This window comes from Lactuca virosa, chromosome 9 (assembly GCF_052849685.1).
Source record: "Lactuca virosa cultivar CGN04683 chromosome 9, Lactuca_virosa_CGN04683_v6, whole genome shotgun sequence".
Taxonomy (NCBI): domain Eukaryota; kingdom Viridiplantae; phylum Streptophyta; class Magnoliopsida; order Asterales; family Asteraceae; genus Lactuca; species Lactuca virosa.
In genome coordinates this window covers 83,479,648-83,486,806 of record NC_136434.1, presented here as the reverse complement: position 1 = coordinate 83,486,806, position 7,159 = coordinate 83,479,648, and positions in this window count along the sequence as shown.

Below are 7,159 nucleotides of genomic sequence, written 5' to 3'. Positions count from 1 at the left end.
TAGCATTTAGCACATAAAAGCATTTTAGACATCTTTCCTAAAATATACTACTGCTCATGTCTAAAATATGGTAGACACTCATCTCACAATCATCGTGTAACATCCAGATTTTCAGGGACATTATTGTTTATGTTAATCTTGAGATTTAAGGAGGAACTCGACGAGTTGAGGGACCATCTCGCCGAGTCGAGTCGAGTTGCTCACGTGGATTTAATGAATGGACTCGTCGAGTAGGTGCTGGGCAGAGAAACCCTAATATCCCGGGTTTGGGACCTATTTAAAGGCATTTATAGCCTCATTTGCGGCTACCTTCCCCTGAGAGCAAACCCTAATTTCTATTGGAGCTAGAGAGTGAGAGAGAAGCTCATATTGTGGTTCTTGGTGCATTTCTATGAAGAAGGATGAAGAGCTTCATGATGGGGAACAAAGGAAGGCAGTGGATCTGTGGTATTGAGTGTTTCAGCTGCTAAGAGAAGGTACAAAGTCCTCATCTTGTTCATTCCTTGTACTATATCTCATTTTGGGAGTTTTAGGGCTTTGCCTCCATTCTTTTAAATCTATGAGTCGAATGAGACCTGGTTGTGGTTGGAAACCTCGGATCTGGACCTCCTAAGGTCCTTAGAGTCTAGATGTCTCAGCTTTAGTGGTCCAAATGAGCGTTGATGAGCAAAAACCTTCATGAAGAGCATGTATTGGCATTTTGAAGCAATAGCATCATGTATGAACGTAAAGATCGAAGCTTTACGTAATTATTGAGCCTTGAGATGATAGATCTATAGTTTAGAGTGATAGATCTGGTTGAAATCGTCTGAATGAGAAATCAGATCAAAGGGACTCGCCGAGTCCATGCCCTGACTCGACGAGTCGGCAAGGGTTTGTCCCGATGGATTGATTGTGAGATAACTCGGCGAGTTGGGGGTCAACTCGATGAGTTGAGCTGGACTTTTGAGACTTCTAAGGATACGAGGGGACTCGACGAGTCGCAGGAGTGCACTCGACGAGTCGGGTCAAACTTGCACTGTTAACTCGAGTTTGACTTCTGTTGACTTTGGGGTTTTGGTCAACATATGTGATAGAGACCTTGGAGGGGTAAAATGGTCTTTTACCCACTTTAAAGAGTAGAAAGAGGAAGAACCGCCTTCGATTATCTGAGTCATGAAAAGAGTATTAATAAGAGATATTCATCCTCTGTGTTAGGAGGAGGCTAGTTCGAGATCCGAACGCGAGGTTATTTGCTCACCTTCTAGCCGAGGTGAGTCTTCTCACTATACATTACCTAGAGTGGTAACTATGTGCAGACCGGAGGGTCTTATGTGTTATGTGTATGTTTGAGTTTATGTGCATTGTGATATATGTATGCTATGTGTTATATAGACCAGACCGGAGGGTCCCGCTGAGACATATTGACCGGAGGGTCATACCGAGTTATATCCTCGAGTGGCTATGTGTTGTATGTGGTATTTTGGGGAACTCACTAAGCTTTGTGCTTACCGTGTTATGTGTTATGTGTTTCAGGTTTTCTCAGGATCGCGGGACGGCACCAGCTTGATTGTACACACCAGAGAAAGAGATATGTTTTGAGGATCCTGGATTATTAATGGATTTGTGCTTTGTAATTTGAATAAACGAGATTTCTATACAATACGTTATGAAAAGTATGCGATTTTAAAATAAAAAATCTATTTGAAAAATTACGGTGTTACAAGTTGGTGTCAGAGCCTTGGTTTGAGGGATTCGGATGCGCCTTCGCGTAAATCTGGACTCAAACTGAGGATTTGAAAAAAAAAATTCAAAGAAATGATTTTTCTAAAGCGAACAAGAGTTTCTAAGAGAAAACGAGTTGGAGCAGTGTGTACAATTAGCTTGAGCCCGAACGGTGACTTCCCAAAATACCCTTACGTTTGTATTACGAGATATTTATGAGATATGCTATGAGATATTATGCATGCTAGAGATATGCTAGGTATTTCATATGTTAGGACTAGAGTGGCCTGATTTGTGATGCCTTAGCCTAGGAGTTATTGTTATCTGTGATGTGCTTTCGAGCATGTGCTGAGTAAGAGTATCCAGCATGAATCCTCTAGAGAGGGTTTTGAGTAGTGGAGTAACTAGGAGAGATACCTAGATGAGCATTTGAGGAGTCTACTAAGAGAGTAGTTAGATGCCCGCGTGGGGTAAAGTTGCTTGAGTTCGGTGGTATCCTTAGAGTATGAGGAGAGCAAGTGGGTAATGACCTAGAGTGGTTTTACATGTTGGTAGAGATTATTCGATGCCCGAATGCTGCTTGCTTCGTGCTTTGTGGAACTCTTGATGATGAGAGTCAGCTACTAAGTGAATATGACGATATTTAGGAGGTAGATGGCTGGCATCATAAGGAGTTCTTCAGCAGCTGATGGCAGAGAAGTGTGAGAACCTAGGAAGAGCCTAGGAAAGGGTGACCCTAGTCAGATGAGTGTGACAACCGTCAATTTTTGGCCAAGTCAAAGTCAACTAAAGACAACAAGTCAAACCGGTCAACTCATCTAACCCTTGTACATTAGGGTTTCCATTATGTTTCTTATTGAACAACTCGCAATCTTAATACAAAGTATCACTTAGAGTTTTCACGTGTTCGGAAATTCTAAACCCTAATCAGGGAAAGTGATGAAACTACTCGATAAAACATTATTCCATAACCCTCAGGGGCATATAACAATCATAACGAGACTTAACGGGATGTACAAACCTTGCGTTGCGAAGCGAAACACTCAAAAAGGTCACAAAAGAAGTCTCTCCCAATCTCTTTCACTCTAACTCTCCTAAAACTCTCTAAGTAGGATAAATCGCTACAAGTGTGTGTAATCTCTCCCAAATCCCTCCAAGTATGTGAAATCTCTCCCAAATCTCTCTCTGTATGAGAAATCTCTCCAAGAATGTCAAATCTCTCCCAAATCTCTCCAAGTATGTGAAATATCTCCCAAATCTCTCTCTGTATGAGAAATCTCTCCAAGAATGTCAAATCTCTCCCAAATCTCTCCAAGTATGTGAAATCTCTCCCAAATCTCTCTTTGTATGAGAAATCTCTTCAAGAATGTCAAATCTCTCCCAAATCTCTCCAAGTATGTGAAATCTCTCCCAAATCTCTCTCTTTATGAGAAATCTCTCCAAGAATGTCAAATCTCTCCCAAATCTCTCTAAGTATGCCAAATCTCTCCAAGTATGTGAAATCTCTCCCATATCTCTCTCTGTATTAGAAATCTCTCCAAGAATGTCAAATCTCTCCCAAATCTCTCTAAGTATGCCAAATCTCTCCAAGTATGACAAATCTCTCCCAAATCTCTCTCAAAATCTCTCTCAACTTTTTATAATCACTCGGGGCATCCCGACCCTCGAATTTGACAAAAACAGCTCGAAAACGAAAGTCTATGCGAAAAACAGCCTTAAGGAACCGAAACTCCTCTTAGGAACCGAAACTCCTCTTAGGAGCCGAACCTCTTAGAGCCGAACCTCCAGAGAACCGAAACCCTCTCAACCGAAATGGACCGAGCGGTCGGTCTATTTCGGTCCCCTGACTAATCAGAACCGAGACCTGACTTTCGGCTCTTCCCTTCTTACCTTCGGTCCGAGAAGACTTCTCACTTTCGGTCCGAGAAGCACCTGCGCAGCCGAACCCCTCCACTCTCGGTCTCTTCTGATGAGCAGCCTGCGAGACCTCTCGGTTCCCATGCACAACCGAGCCTCACCTTCGGTTCTATGCTCCTAAGGAGCCGAACCTGCGCACCTTCGGCCCTGAAGTTCGGATTTCAGCAATTCCTACCCGGTTTTCAATATTTTTAGCGTTTTGAGCCCGTTTTTCGAGATTTTAACGCGGGATTTTCACCCAAACTCGTATTTTAACATAATAAACCCCAAATATTCATATTTTAATTATATTTTGGGGAAAATCTTTGCCTAAGAATAAAATCTAGTTGGTAAGATATTTAGGAGGAGTGTTGACTTATCCTTTGAACAAGGACACAAGCAACCTCCCCATACCTTCATAGTACAACCCCTAGTCACTATTCACCCATACCTAGTCAATCATTGTCCTTTTCCCACTCTTTTTCAGCCATAATGTTGACCAAAAGCTGGAGATATCTTCCCCTCTCCTCCCACTTTATTCACTCTTTCTTAAGAAGGACAAACACCTCTCTTCCACTTTCTCTCTCTAAAAATTCGAGATTCAAAGGCTGGTCTTGGGTTTTTCCTCCACATTTGGTAAGTATCTTCCTCCCACACTTAGATATTCTACTATCTTTCATCCAAATCATAGATTGCTTACACAAATATCGTCATATTTGTGTTAGATCTTCAAATCTTCAAGCACCTCCCAAGTGTTCTTGAGTTGAGCACTTCTTTTCTCCATCATCCATCTACTGAAATCACTCAAGGTGAGTTCATACCCCTATCTTTTCATGTTTTTCTTAAGTTTTAAGGGGGGTAATACAAGTTAAAACACCAAGAACTCAACTAAACTCATTTAACAGCCTTCATCAGAAATGTTCAACTCCATTCACGGACTGTTTTGGTCAACTTAAACATTTTAGTTTTCAAAACTGTATTAGGTGCAAATAGTTCAGGTTCATACCTTTAAAATGACTACTTGCACATCACCATACGATTTTTCTACGATTTATGGTGATTTTTACAAAACTGAATATCATTTCAAAAACGAATTCGGACCAGTCTGTGAATATGAACATTTTAACACAAGTTAAAGACTTCCAAAAATCATAATAAAAATTATGAACAAACTAGACACATTTTATGAACTCTCAGAATTTACGGATTCAGTTTTCGACATCGTATGATTTTTATATGATTTTTCTAAAACGGTACAGAACGGTTAAAAACTAGTTAACAGCTTATAACTTTCAATACACTTTGTATTATGTTGAGCAAAGTGTATAACAATAAGTTCTAAATATTGAATGTATTTTCTTGTTAGTTTATCATCATAAACTGAAATTTAGTCATTCATGATAAGGTTTACTCATTCATTTCGAATACTTATAATAAACTTCAATAAGCATAGTTTATGGATTTTTACTACATGAAAAAGGTTTTACTCTCAAAACAAATGGGTTTTTCATATCTTTACGTAATAAACTATAATAGTAATAGTTTAAGGATTTCATATCACTAATTTATTCAGAAAAGGTGATTTTACTTCCTTCATGGAAAAGGTTTTAATATCAAACTGTGTGTAAACTAGTTAACTTAGGATGTGAGGCAATTCTCTCCCCGTACATTCGAGCACGGGATCCCAATTCCTGTAAGTTATAACCAGAGTCTCTTGTAGGGAGAGCGTGATAATTGTGTATAGATCTATATTGGGTTTGACACCCCACACGTTGCTGCTAGCTACAGTGGGACCTGCAGGTCTATGGGTGACAAGAGTCATAGTATCTTAACGTCTGAAAAACGTTGTGCAGGTTATTTCTCGTCATAGTATGGTTATAGCAACTCACATAGGTAGTTAACAATCTTTTAAATTTACATGGAAACTTCTACTTTGAAAAGGGGTTTTACTTCTAAACTAAACGAGTTTATGCCGATTTAAAACCACTTTTATATCTTTAAGTATGGAAAATACTTGTTTATTTCCGGTCCTGGGATTTAGGACCACATAACTTTTATAAGGAAAATATAGGATTTTCTTTGGAATCATATCTCTGTTAAAACTATATTTCATCTAGAATTGTTAGACTTCAGCTATAATTGCTAAGTGTATATGCTAGAGTTATATAAGAATCTAGTCATAATCGACTTAGAATTGGTGGGCCCGCCTTACTTCCTGTTCCTTGTTTGGTTGTGGACCTACGGCAGATCCATTATATTCGACGGTTTATTTACCTTAAATTTTATATAACTTATATACACTGGGCGATTATAGAAGGAAATCTATGGGCCTTTCTAGGGTTCATTATCGCATAACATAGAAGCATTCATTTCACTTAATAAAGAAAATATTGGATTTTCTGGAAACATACTTTGTCGCTTTTACAAGGAAAATGGTTTCTTTCTCAAACAAACTCTTATGAACTCACCAACGTAATTGTTGACACTTTTTCAAAACTACTTGTATTCTCAGGAAATCAGTGAAACAGGAAAACCAACAGCATTTTGAGGATGGGACGATAAATTGTCAAACGTTTCATTTTGTCATCATAATGTAATTGATTTTGAAACATGTAAACTTATTCCATGGTGTAACCTTTTCAATTATATTTATGATGGTTATATTTACTTTGAGCACTATTATATTCGTTGTTGTGATACTATACATGAAGTCCTCCACCCCCGGACGTTTCCGCCATCCTTGGTTTGGGGGTGTGACAGATTGGTATCAGAGCATTGTTTATAGTGAACTAAGTATATCGAACCACATAAGATATACAAACTATAAATGCATTAGGACTAAGGTCTCTGATTTAACATTTTTCAAATAACTATACTTTTAGAAATAAATAGTTTCTTGTTAAAAGTATACATGCATGCATACATACTAAGGTCAGCATCATTCTAGAACAAAACAAAAGTAATGATTGTTGAATGGGACAAGTAGGCTTGGGGATGTATAGTCAGGTCTGGGAATGACATAGCCTGATCAACTATGTCTAACCCAGAAGTGATTAGCATATGCCCGGGAATGGTTGTGTTGTTGCAACAAGTCTAAAAACTTACCAACTCTATCTACAAACAACCATCGAAAACATAAGACAAACATTAAAATACTATAGGAGTATTTGGTGATACTATAACCAACTTATGTGAAAACTAAAGAACCCTATTAGTTGGTCTATAATGACTGAGTGCATACGCTAAGGTTATACATAATTAAAGATATTATAGACTCAGAATCTATGACTATTGCTCTACTTCCTGTTCCTTGTTTGGTTGTGGACTTAGAGTAGAGTCATTTATTCGAAGGTCTATTCCATCTCAGATTATGTATAACTGGTATGCACTAGGTGATTATAGACATGACTGATAAGGATCACCCCCTATAAGTAATTATAGGATTAGACATCTATTAATTATCTCTTCTACCCCTATTCTCGTGCGAGCAACGTAATGGGTAAATGTTAAAGCCCGTACAAAACCCACTTCTACCCACTACCATAACTCCGTCTCAGGG